This window comes from Lycium barbarum, chromosome 3 (genome assembly GCF_019175385.1).
Source record: "Lycium barbarum isolate Lr01 chromosome 3, ASM1917538v2, whole genome shotgun sequence".
Taxonomy (NCBI): domain Eukaryota; kingdom Viridiplantae; phylum Streptophyta; class Magnoliopsida; order Solanales; family Solanaceae; genus Lycium; species Lycium barbarum.
The window spans coordinates 14,883,432-14,897,322 of NC_083339.1; the positions used below are offsets into that span (position 1 = coordinate 14,883,432).

Below are 13,891 nucleotides of genomic sequence, written 5' to 3' on the forward strand. Positions count from 1 at the left end.
ATTTCGCCCATTTAGCGTTACCGAAATCGTCCACTATTATCAACTAGTGTCATTGCCGCCCAACATTATCAACAATGTGTCATCACCAACCACCATCCTCAATCACAAACTACCATCACTTCCAATCTGTCCACGACCACTAGCGGTAGCCCTCCCCACCACCAACCACCATATAATTTTTAAAAAATTATTTGTTGATATGTCATATTATTAATAGCTTATCAAATTATAAAATAGTAATGCTACATTTTGACAGCTGTGGGATTTGAACCCACGCCCTCTCGGACAGAGCCTAAATCTGGCGCCTTAGACCACTCGACCAAACCGTCGGTATTATGTTGCAAATTTAGTTAGGTCATCACAACATATAAATGGCCTAATATAATTTATTCTTTTATTTTATGTAAAATTCTTAATTTATTTCTATTTTTCTATTATTAATAAGTGAAGGCAATTCCTTGAATATCACATGTTTTATGGGAATTGGTAATCCCGTGTCATTCCTTAAGGAAATGTGTATTGGAGCTTTAGATAACACGTGTACTGCCAAAGTCCTGCTCTTCTCGCTTATGCTTTTGAGTTTTGTCCTTTCAATTTCATTTTTTTTCTCAAATCTCTCACTCTTTGTGGCGTTCACCTTTTCAACTGTGATTTGGTGAGTGCTCCCCAAATATTATTTTAATCTCTGCACTACCTGTTGGTAAAATCAGGTTTTGGTCTTTACTCTTTGAAAATTTTAGGGATCTTTGTTCTGTTTGAATCTGGTATGAGCTGTTTGTTAAGTAATTTATCAAAATATTTTTGGTTATTGCAATTGTTCCCCTTTCTGGTGAGTTCTTATTCCCTCTACTTTCTTTTTCTGCTCAATTTTGTCTCTAATCCTCTGGTTTATATACTTTGTTCATCTTCTTTGTTGGTTTTGATTTTTTAATTTCTTTTGTGATTTTGAAATTTCCTCACTACTAAGCAGTAAAAAAATAGACAAATTACAAAGTATTAATGTCCTCTTTGACATCAAGGGTTGCCATGCATATTCTTTTTGGAAAGCTATTTGATGCCGTGAGAAAGCTAACCGGAAGGGAAAAAGAAAATGTAAAGCGTCCATCTCGAAAAACCAGGTAGCAAGATATATTAGAAAGCCTGGAAATATAATAGAGCTAGAATAATCTTATTATTTACCTTGATTCTGATTTGCCATGCCAATTTTTCATTTGCGGCTATGAAAAAATATAATTTTTTTTGTTTTCATCTCCCATCAATTTCTTGTGTTTTCATTTTTTGAACTGATTTTTGAATATGTTTAACTCTAGGTAATTTGATTCTAATACATGAGTTCTTGAACTAATTTTTATCCCAGGTTGTATTTCGCACTGGTTATACGGGTGACTCAGCTATCTTCGGCTATAGGCCAACATCTCATATCAACTTCTTATAAGAGACTATTTTTTTCCTAAATAGTTGTTTGATTCAAGTTATTTGCACTTTGTTAATTGTTACCCAAAGAGGTAATCTTGTGAATTCTTTTGCAGCTTGTTGCTTGCCTAATTATAATTGTTTGTTTGGAAATGTTGCTTTATTATTACTAAGACATCAATCTCAGATATTCAACTATATATTAGAATGAGGTGGTAGTGGTAATATACTTAACAAATGAACAAGTTTTTATTTATCTTCTCCCATTTCTCTTCCGTTTTTTCAAGCATACAATCTCAGCAAGACAGTAATTTTAAAAAAAAAAAAAACTGAACAAGACAGTAAATAGTTTTCTTCTTCCATAAAAACTCTTTCTCTTCTCCCGAATCTTCTCATCTCTCTTTGTCAAATTTTAATAACTTTTCCTTGCTGCTCTCTTCCGTCATTGTTTCTTTTCTTTAATTTTACAAGTTATTTTATTTTATTTAAATGGTTTAACAAAATGCAAAAGAAGGGTCTACTTAGTCTTGGTTCACTCTAATTAAAAAAAAATTATGCTATAGTAGCAATTATGCTTGTAAATTTTGGATAAAACCGATCAAACATTTAATTACTCTATTAATTGGACCGTGTAAATTGCGATACATCTACATTTACAGCACAGTGGCACCCAGAGCCTTCAAATTTTGGATCCGCCTCTGTAATAACTATACATCACGGAGAAAGTAATGGACATCCATATTAACTATGTATTATATTTGCAACATAAAATTAGATCTTAATTTGAAACAAAAATTTATATTTCAGACAACTTGACTAAAACAATGTATTTCATCTAAAATAGGTCATCTCTACTTACTTTTCCCTACCTGCTCCAACATGTATAAAACATGGTCTTCACTTTTAGCTACTTAACTACAACTAAATGCATTCACATACGTCATTCCCCATACGCTACTGCCAGTCTGCCACCCATATTCAACGTAACGCAAGATTTTTTTTATTTTTTTTGTTAAACATTTTATACAAAACAAAATACTACATTTAATTTTGTATGTCATACCATATTGATGCTTATTTTAACTTTTTTTTTAAGGCTTTTACTTAATTTTACCGCACAACAAACAATCAAGCTACGTACATTGAATTTAATTATATATCTCAGGTATAATTAAAACACTTTCTAGTTCTATTCGTTTACTTGTGTAAAACAAAACCAATCAATCAAAATCAATCAATGTAGAATTAAATCAGTAGATGGCATATGCTTTTCAACTATTACGTGTATAAATTGAAAACATCTCGTGACATTGACCTGTTGAATTTACAAAGTCCTATAGTCTCTGGACATATATTACAATTTACAGGCATGGCCTGGCCATGATCAGCGCTTCAATTATAGTTTTCCAACTAATAAAAGATTCAAAATCCTTCTCTTTTAATTAATACGACAAGCATTTTCTTTTACCAAATATTCACTAAATTAAAAATCCAAAACGAAAATCATGAAATACGCATTGCAACAACGTAACCCATGTCCCAATACTTGCATGCCAATTACCAAACCTACACACACACACACAGACAAAAATACATATATATTAATTTATATATAATTGTGTTTAATTACCCAGCCCCTTACACCTCACCCTCTTTAGGTGGTAGAGGGGATAGTGGTGGGGGATGAGGTGGAAAGTGGGGTTTCATTGAACATCAGAAATATAAGAAAACTCAATTAAAGTAATTAATGTGCAACACATTAAATTAAAGGAATTAAGAGATGCAAAGTATTGATCAAAGCTAAGTTTTCTTGAATGAAGTTGGAGAAGCTAAGTATGAAATTACAAGAACACCTTTTTCAAGACTTAGATGAGAATCACCAAGCTTGGCCTTTTGCTTGCTTTGGAAAGATTCAAAGATTTAATACATTTAAATTCCACCTTATCTGTATCTTTCCCACAAGTATTCCTTGTCATAATTTTGTTGGATATTTCTTCATTCAAATTCTCCCATAACATGTCCATTTTCTCCTCTTCTTCTTCATCTTCTTCAATATTCATTCTCTTCATGGCAGCAACACCTTCTATGTATGAGAAACTATTTCTTTGGTAATTAATGCAGTTGGCCTTATTGGATATAAATGGAGACATGTCCAAATTTTCTTCATGATCTTCTCCTTTCGTAGAATATGCAATATTATGATCACTTGTATGGTTTTTTTTGAGGCGTCTGGAAGCAACTGACGTTGCTCGCCATAAAGGTGGTGATTCAAGGAAACGTGGCCGTGTATTGGTGATTGTTGGGAAGCTAAAATCATCTTGTGGAGGAGGAGAAGGAGAAGGAGCCATAGCTTTGTTAGCTATGGTGTTTGTAAATAAGACTATTAGTTGAGAAATTATTGGGGTGATTTTCTTTAGTGTGGAATGTTAAGGGGTTGTTTGTATTTTTGGGGAAAAGTTTTAGTTCAACCACTTCAAACTTTGTACAAAGATATTTTCTTTTATATGATGTGCAGAATATATTTAGGAGTGCGGGTCCTATTTTTACTACTGTTGGTACGAAAAATTGACGAATTATTTGCTTTTATACTACCACGTATTAGGGGATATTAAGGATGAAAGAAAAGAGTGTATTTTTTTGTCATTACTTGAACTAGGTAATTATCCCCATAATATTGAATAAATATAATTCATGTGGGTATGGACCATTGTGAAATTACAATACGAAGAGTGTGATTGACATGTTGTCAATTTTCTTGTTTCAAGTGATGGTTTTCTTTTTGCCCATTTGGGAACATCCGATAAAAAGATTTGATGGTTTTTCAGTTTTATAGGTGATTAAAATGATTTTAGTGTATACTAATATATTACACATTTATGAGAATAAAGGAAAAACAAAAGACAAAAGGGCAAAAAGAACAAGAACTAGCTAGTCTTAAAATAAAAGCTCCATAAGAGGGGAAAGAGAAGGGACCCTACACCCTGCTTCCTACTCCTACTTGTAAAACACAAAAGGCTAAAAAGATGCGTTATACTGTGCAATTCGCGGAGCCTCTAAATCCAGAATTCCTCTTCCTTTGCTCCGTCGCTACTTCCACGTCATCCCATTTCTCAATGGCAATTGCGGCAGCGTTTCTAGAAGCTTCTCGATTCCGGTACTACTCCACCAGCGCAGTCAAGAAGAAGACAAAACACAGCTCCTTCGATGATATTCTCCTCCAAATACGGCAGTTAAATTGTTTTTTTCCGAATTTAGCAAACTCCCATTCTTCTTGAAACGAACTAAAGAAAACGATGCCACTAGTAAGCTGAAACGCAGGGAGTACTAATTTGTATAATAGCTTGAATTTTTTGAACTTGTTACTAATATTTTCCCCCTTTATAAGACTAAGACGGAGAAAATGCTTTCTGGTGATTTGTTAAGCGCCGTCATGAGAAGGAACAAAGGCCCTAAATCCTGCTTGCTACTCCTATACTTCAAAAACACAAAAAAACAAAAGGATTTGTATATGGCACTATACTCTGCAATACGCAGAGCTTCAAAGTCCATTGCACTTCGCTCCAATGCTACTGCCATGTCATCCTATTTCTCAATGGGTATTGCGGCAGCGTTTCTGGAAGCTTCTTGTTTCCAAAGTTTCACTACTCCACAAGCGCAGTCAAGAAGATGAGAAAACAACAGAGCTCCTTTGATGATATTCTGCTCCACGTCGTCGATTCCGAAATCAAATTTTCCCTTGATTCTGATTTCCATGAATGTGTAAGTTCCCTTTTATTTGAATGCTGATATGAAATATTAAATGAGCCTTTTCTTTTTTGGGTTATTCTGACTGTTGCTTAACCTTTAGGGGTCGTTTGGCTGCTGGTTAGTATTACATAGGTATTAGTAACATATGAATTAGTTACTTTCCTTTTTTAGTCAGTTAAAAACAAATGTCTCATTCCTTTTTTGACAACTCTTTAATTCCAATTTTTCATGTGACATGCTTAAGGCCACAAGATTCAACAGTCTTCTTTACTTTCTTAAACTCCGTGTCAAGTCAAAACTAGTCAAACAAATTGAAACAGAGGGAGTAGTAATTTAATACGGATTAGTTATGCAAATATCAGTAATGCAGGAATTAGTTATTCCATCTTCTATCTTGCATAAAATGATACATAGATTCCTGTATAACTTATACATGTATTAGTTATGCGGAAAAGAAAAAAATGGACCAAATATTGTATTAGCAATGCTATCTTTTGTGTTTAAAGAGAAAAAAACAACCAAACATTGTATTACTTATGCTTGTTTTCGTGGGGGTAGTTTTTTCCTCATTTTTGTAACCGAACAATGTATAAAGTTGTGCAAGTTTTAATACATGGATAATCAACCGATTTCATTTACTTAAAAATTCATCTAAAAGTTGCTAATTCGACTTTCTAATTGACTTGTTAGTTCCACAGTTTGGGGAGAAAGTTCTTCTCTAACCAGCAACCAAACGACCCCTTAGAGTACAGCTATGAATCATGTTTGGTTTGAATTTAATCTCCTAATTCAGTCACTTCTAATTTGGGTTCTTCCAAGTAAAGGTCCTTTCCCTCAATATCATGATAGGATCAACCAAGCCGCTGAATTATTATGCGTCTAATAATCTGCAATGGAATGTAACTATTTCGTAGGGGTAGGTATGCCGCATATCTCTTTATTTCTTGTAATATTAACAAAATTTGATCCCTATGTCCATTTCAGTGTTTGCTCAGCTAGTTATGGAAATAAGTACATTTACAGCTCAAAGTTTTGAAGTCTAGATATTGCAATCGAAATGTTCATACAAAAGAAAGGACAATAGATGTAAGATAAGTTTGTGTCACAGTTAAAGCTCTAATGGCAGTAGTGATAACGCTGAACCGTACAAATTAAGCTAGACTACAAATTAGTACTCCCTGCGTTCCAGTTTACTTGTGGCATCATATTCTTTTTAGTTCATTTTAAAAAGAAAATGGAAGTTTTCTAAATTTGAAAAAATAATTTAACTTAAAATTCTCATGTGATCCTTAATAATAAGCTTTTATAGCCATACAAATGTTATGACATGTTTAAGACGACAAGTTTCAAAAGTCTTATAGCCACACAAATGTTATGTCATGTTTAAAATCACAAATTTCGAAGTATTCCATGTTTTCTTATACCATACTGAATCAAATTATGCCACATAGATTGAAACAGACTAGGTATGATATGAGCGGCTATTTAAACATGATAGAGTTATTAGTTTAGTGCTTATTTGCAATAAACTAATTCCTCTATCATGTTTAAGTAGCCGCTCATATCAAATTGAGTACCCCTCTGTTTTAATTGATGTGGCATAATGTGGTATATGAAAAAATGAAATATTTTTGAAATTTGTGATTTTAAACACGACATAACATTTGTGTGACTATAAGTCTTTTGAAGCTTGTGGTCTTCAACATGCCATAATAGTTGTATGACTATACAGAGTTGTTTGGTTGGTGGGATAAGGGATAACAATCCCGGGATAAAATTCCTGGATTATTTGATCCGCGTTTGATTATGAGTATTAATTTGTCCGGGCAACCATTTTGTACTAAAATGGTGGGATAAGCTAATCCCATGGCAGTCTATCCCATCCCGGTAAACTAGCCCTAAAAGCTTGTTATTAAGGATTTCATGGGAAGTTTAAGTTAAATTGTTTTTTCGAATTTAGAAAACTTCCATTCTTTTTCAAACGAACTAAAAAAATGATGCCACAAATAAACTGAAAAGCAGGGAGGACTAATTTGTATAATAGCTTAAATGTGTTGACTTGTTACTCCCTCCTTTTCAATTTGTTTGTCTGGTTTTGACTTGACACGTAATTTAAGAAAGTAAAGAAGTCTTTTGGATCTTGTGGTATTAAACTAAAGATATGTAAAATGTACCAAAATGCCCTTTTATCTTGTAGTTTTAAACATGCCACGTGGAAAGCTGGAATTAAAGAGTTGCCAAAAAAGGAAAGAGGCATATTTTTTTAAACTGGCTAAAAAGGAAAGTAACACAAATAAATTGAAATAGAGAGTAATATTTTTCCTCTTTATAAGACGGAGGAAATGCTTTCCTGGTGTTTGGTTAGTGAGTGGAAAAGTTTTATTTTTAAAAAACATTTATTGAAAAGACTATTAATAAAGTTAACCGATGGAATATGTGCTCTGAGGAAGTTTTTGATTATTAAAGATAATAATAATGTCTTAAGTGTAGATTGGGGTAGTAATATTAAAAAAAACGTTGAGATAGTTGGGAAAGAAAATGATTTCTACCCATAAATGTGGGAAGTCATTTTCCTCGCTTTTCTTTAAAATAAGTTTGAGAACCAAACACCAAAAAATGAGTTATTTTCTGAGTGGCATTCCCCAAAAAAATATTTGCTGTTGTACCAAACACACAGAATGACTTATGTCCATCAAGCTTATAATTTCTGCAGCGGTGTGTACACCCTACTTTTATTTGAGCAGCAGCATTGTTACCACCATTTTAACATCTCCAAAGACATGCATAGAAGAGATAACCCACACTAGGCAAGCCCTATGCGACGAGCTCGACCCAGAAGACAAATCCCCTGCTGTTGTAGGCAGGGGTTTCGAACCTGAGACCTCCATTATGGAAGCCCCATGCTCAACCAACTGAGCCACCCTTGTGGGACCTCCATTATGAAAGCCCTATGTTCAACAAACTGGGTCACCCTTACGGGTTTTCTGATATTCAAATTATAAGGGATTTCCTGTTAACCGAAAGGTATTATATATTCTTAAAAAGAGATTTAGTGCCAAAGTTGAAGATCTAAAGGTTCACGAAGACCATAAATATGGTATCAAATTCAGTGTCTAGTGTTAGTTGCTTCAGATTAACCTGTTTGATGCAGAATATACAATAAGGGATATAAGCTTTGCATATGTTTCACCCATCTGTGGTTTATATTCCAGTTTCTTTGAATGTAGTTATACACAGCGGCGGAGCTATGTAGAGAGAAGGCTTCAACTGAATCCTCTTTCTCAAAAACTATACTGTATAACTTGGGGAAAAATGAACAATTTTTCTTTTATATTAATTGTTGAATCCCTTTGACATAGGAGAAGATTCCAGTGTAGCAGTAAAGTGCGTTAAAAAATTGCTATAGGTCATGAGTTCATAGCCTGAGCGTAACAGTTTAGCACTTTTTAAATCCCCTTAAATTCCTATCTCCGCCACTGGTTATACGGACCACCAAACTTAGTTGTTTTAGTTATTTATTTATAATCGAGAATTCTCCGATGGCCACACGGGTTTGAAATTCGGTGGATAATGAACCTGTCCCTCCCACCCTTATACTTAAACATCAGTATTTTTGTCGATTTTCACAATTATCCACTGTTAAAGCTGCTGATTGAAATGTAATAACGTTTGCAAAGTGATTCAAAAATAACCACAACTTAACAAAGCGGCAAACAACCCGCTTCTTTTTCTTCTTCTCCGCTTCTATTAGCTCTTTCCGTGTGTAACTACTCTCCCTTCTCATCAGAGACTACTTTTTGGCCATAAGATGAATTATGCTCCAATTTATCCTTAGAAGTTGTAAGTTGCTTTGCGTTCTCGTGATTAAACTTGACAACTTTAGGTTCTTTGGTAACATATGAGTTGATTTGATGTAGAAGTTGAGCTTCATCAGTTCTTCTGATCAACCCACATTCAGTGATCCTTTTGGACATACTCCAACGACTAGGCACAAATACATCTAAAATTTCAAACTTTTGGAACATATTTCAGATTTTGCTTGTTAAACGTCAATTTTTAACCAATGTATTTGTTATTACCATTAGTTAGTTTGACAAGTTAGAAACCAAACAAGACAGATGCAAATCGCAATCTTAAAGAATTGAGTGGAGGTATCCTCTTTTGACTAACAATCTATCAGAGTAAAATGAATGTATAGTCCTGAATATAATTAGTTATTGTCAATTCAGACTCCAGGACACGGTCTTGGAGTTTAACTTGTATAAGTTTGAATTCTATGTCACGTTCATTGAGTTTGACTTGTATAAGTTCAAATTTCAGGACATGGTCCTGATGTTTCATTGCCGCAACTTGACTTGTGTAAGTTCGAACTCTGGGACATGGTCATGGAGTTTCATTTGCAGCACTTGGAACTGTAGGAAAATTTCTGGAATTCATGTTGCCAGTTTTCAATTAATTTGCCTCATTTTAAGCTGTGGCGATATTTCAACTACTTTGCAAATAGCTGGCTGTGTTTCAGTTAGCAATCCTAAAAGTGGCTACCTGGTATCTTTTTTACCTTTTTGTCTTTTGGAAGGGCTCAAACCCATGACCTGTGCCTAACTCACACATCACAAGCTGCAATCTCACCATTAAACAAAGTCCCATGGGCCGTTTAGCTGCTTCTTATAAGTGTAAATTATTGCAAAATGGCGCATATCAATCCACAATATAATTTGTCTGTAATAATACTGGAATGGAGTGTTATCTAACACACTTACCACTTATTGGCACCAGTCGGTTGAAATTTCCCCTATATGTAGGTTGTGGACATCCCAGTTGACTTTCCTTTTAAGGTTCAAGATATAGCAGGAAAAAGAGTTATTGTTCTTATGAGAGATTACGGAGAAGAGACCATAAATATTGTAGTGGACATGCCTAATGCCAGATGTGAAAATGCTGAAGATGATGCTGTTAACAGTGAGAGAGAGTGAGCCACAACCTCGTGTTCTGTTGTCTGTCATCGTGTCAAAATAAAATGGCTCGTCACTAGAGTTTGATGTGAGAGCTTTTCCAAATAAAATTTCAATTTGTGGCATATCCATCAAGGAGCCAAAAAATTCAAGCAATCAGCTAGACTATAGAGGGCCTGCTTTCTCGTAAGTACTTATCTATTGTATGATGGAGTTGGTTTGGAGCCACTTTTTTGTACTGATTACCCAAGTTGTGTTGTCTTATTTTCAGACTTCTAAATGAAAGTCTACAGAAGTCTTTCTATGAATATCTTGAAGTGAGAGGGCTGACGGCTAGCACTGCTAACTTCTTGCTGGAGTATGTAATTAGCACAGACACCAAGGAATACATCCGATGGCTTAGAAATATCAAGAATTTTGTTGAGAACTAGCGTCCCTATTCTCATGAATATGCAGAACTTGGTGAGCCGAAACTGTTTTTATTCCCAGTTATTAATAGCAATGATTTGTGATAGATGCTCAGTCTTTTGTTAAATATGTTTCACTATCAGTTACTTTTACTTCATACTATCGCTAGCTTTTTCTTCTGAGCAGGTCTCTAGTTGATGGTGTTCTTTTTGAAGAAACATTAGGCTAATGTCAGACGATAGACAATGATGGATCGAACGTCACATTTGGTTAGTTTAATAGTTATAATTACAGCAAGCTTCTTCGCAGTAGAGCTGGTTATAATAATAGCATCAGTGGAGGCAATCCCTGTACAGATTAATTTTTTTTATGCTTTTTGTGATTTTGTTCAGTGGATTATATTTTTTCTCAGGCAATTCATGTACGACGAAAGATGAAATAATAATGTTATCGCATGAATTGGGCAACTTGCTTAAGCTGCAGCATGCAGGTATCAACTTAAGATACAAAATCAGACACATTCGACATGAGAGAGAGAGAGAGCTGCCGACCGCCTGAGGACATACTATTTGTGATACTTGTTGATTTTCCTGGCGGAGAATTTGGCTTTGCAGAGTTAATATAATGACATTAGGGATGTTGTTCCCAGAACTTGGGCACGATTCCAGGGGCTACATCCAAAATAACAAAAAGGCTTTTTTAAAAATAAAAAATAAGTAAAGCTATTTAACATTACGGCTATTCTAAACTAGTGAATTTGACCGTGTTTCGCGCGGCATAATAATAAATTTAGAATGAACTTTTTATAAATTAATTGGGGATAAAATGATAATTTTTTTTGCTTAGCCCCGAGACATGTTTTACCAACAATAGAGTTAATTAAAATAAAAAATAAAAAGGAGTTCTCACGATGAGTTAAGACCCTAGAAATTGATCAAAAGGAAAAATAATTAGTGTTTTAGATTGAGGAACCAATGCAATTTCATACACAAATGTCATTCATTCATGAAAAGAAAGTCATTACTATATAAAAAACTGGAGATTGAATAAGCAATATGAAAGTATTTTTAGATGTTAATTAAATTACATACACATTTAAAGAAATTGCGTATAATCTAGCTCCGATGCGCTTGTTATTATTATATATAAACATTTCAAAGTCAATAACTAAAATTCATGGAGGAAGATCCTAATTTTTCAAGAACGTCCATAATAATTCTTGAATAAATTAAATTCTAATAATCTGAAATGGCTATAATTTTCGTCGGGGAAAAAAAAAAGCTAGATTTGAAGGATAATCTGTTTAGACAAATATACATCGTTTTTCAAAGAATGAAACATTAATGGAGCATAAATAATATATTTTATATCAAATAACATAACCAGCAACTAAACCTATTTACTTGCCTAAAATTTTCAACCAATAAATACAAAAGAAATGATGTATAAGTTTTAGTGTCATGCTATTGCACGCTAAACGTTAAAGTAACAAACATGTAGTTTTACTTTTTCTATAAGAAGAAGATAGAACCCTCAAAGAATGTGGTGCAGCGGATGAGATTGCTCTTTCCTTAACCAAACGTTTCGGGTTCGAGCCCTGTGTATATATAAAAAAATCCTTGATAGGGAGACTGGATACAATCGGGCCACTGGATAGGAAATGTCATACCCCATTTTACCCGGAGGTTAAAGTAGAGGTACGACATATTGGAGATTCCTGTTTTTGTTTGTTTTATTTGTTTTAAGGAGTCGCCATCTAATTATTTATGGTGAATTAGGACACCCAAAGTTTATTAAAGTTATGTTTAAAGTTAACTCTGTTTAAGGTCTGCGAAACTTAAGATTCTAGGTAAGGGTTCAATTAGTCTAAAGGAAAGGTATTAGGCATCCTTTAAGACCCATTAACAATGGTTAACCGACCGGACTAAAATTTAATTAGGCTAAATGTAAATATAGTATTACAAAATATTTAAGAAAATATCTTAAAAGTATTACTAAAGTTTTAGATAGAAGTAAAATGTTATTTAAAGTAAAAAAAACTTGTAGAAAAAATAATAGTTGCATAAAGAGTTTAAAATAAACTAAAAGAAAACAGGACATGTGATATGTATTTGAAGGAAAAGTGAGTTATGCCGACTCACAAATTGAAAGAGTTATCGTAAGATTAATGTTGAATAATTTTTAAAGGTTTCATATAAAGATTAATAGTTTAATGTATATGTTGCACTAAGGTTGTTTCAACAAAATATGTATTTCAAGTGTTGGAAAAAAAAATTAACATGGAAGAGTTATCTGTTAAATTAGTTTGCCCTTTTATTCCTTAGATTAAGCTAATCGTTAGTGTGAAATTTGTGACCTTTTAAATTTCTAAATTTCTAAGATAGTAAGAGTAAATAGTGATTCCTTTAACCCAAAAATATGTAGGCATACTATTTGAAAACCAATTACTCAAATAAATGTTATAGATACTATAAATAGTTTAGAAAATAGAAATGAATGTAATTTATGGAATCAACTACCCATTACTAAACCAAAACCCTTAATATACTAGTATTTATCTAAGTTAATAAAATAAGATGAGATGTTAGTCATACAAAGCAAATAAAAATATACACAACAATAAAAAATAAGGAAAAGAGTAAAAGAGTAAATGGGTTTGGCCTATTTATGAGGGCCCAACTGACTGTTCACGTTTATTGGGCTTAGGCCCAATAAATTCCTCTATATTGCTGATGTGGGCTGTCTTGTCTATTGGGCTTTGGCCCAGATTTTGTACTCTTATTGGGCTGCAGACAGGGGTTGTCACAGGAGGAGTTACGTTGGGCTTTTAGCCCAACGCCAAAATGCGGAAGGAGGCGAATCCCCTTGGACTCGTATGTGATGTTCATGCATTTAAAACGAACGAAAAGGATTAGTACATGATTAATGAATAAAACTAAACATACATAATGTAAACTCAAGAGAAGGACAGGTTAACAACTCACATTAACTCCTATACTGCTATGTATAACTAGTATATTCCATGTATACATATTGATATGGAACATAGAAGCAAGTTGTCAACTACTTAATAACCTTTAATTATCAGTGAACTGCTTATAGTTAAATATATTTAACGTTCTCTAAACTAAAAGTAAGGAAAGAGATTAAACAAATGTAGCAGCCCATAACAATTAAGCAACAACCCACAATAGTCGAAAGATATCTAGCCAAAATAATGGCCCCGGAACCTGAAACCAGTAAGTCCTTTCTTTGGTATCAAAATGATATATAGCAGTAGTAATTTTGCCTTCAAAATGGTATATGGCAGTGGTAATTCAGCCCAAACGAACAGCAAACCATCGGTGATATATTGTAATAAACAACGATAG

General features: G+C 33.7%; 1 long non-coding RNA gene and 1 pseudogene across 1 annotated transcript; both read left to right on the plus strand.

The window, feature by feature from the left end:
• Positions 1-272: 272 nt before the first annotated feature.
• Positions 273-1,586, plus strand: LOC132630484 (uncharacterized). The gene is made up of 2 exons (XR_009578594.1): positions 273-1,118; positions 1,358-1,586. It is a non-coding gene; the product is annotated as an uncharacterized LOC132630484 (long non-coding RNA).
• Positions 1,587-4,194: 2,608 nt separating this feature from the next.
• On the plus strand, positions 4,195-11,201 carry LOC132630485 (uncharacterized protein At2g39795, mitochondrial-like; annotated as a pseudogene).
• Positions 11,202-13,891: the final 2,690 nt, after the last annotated feature.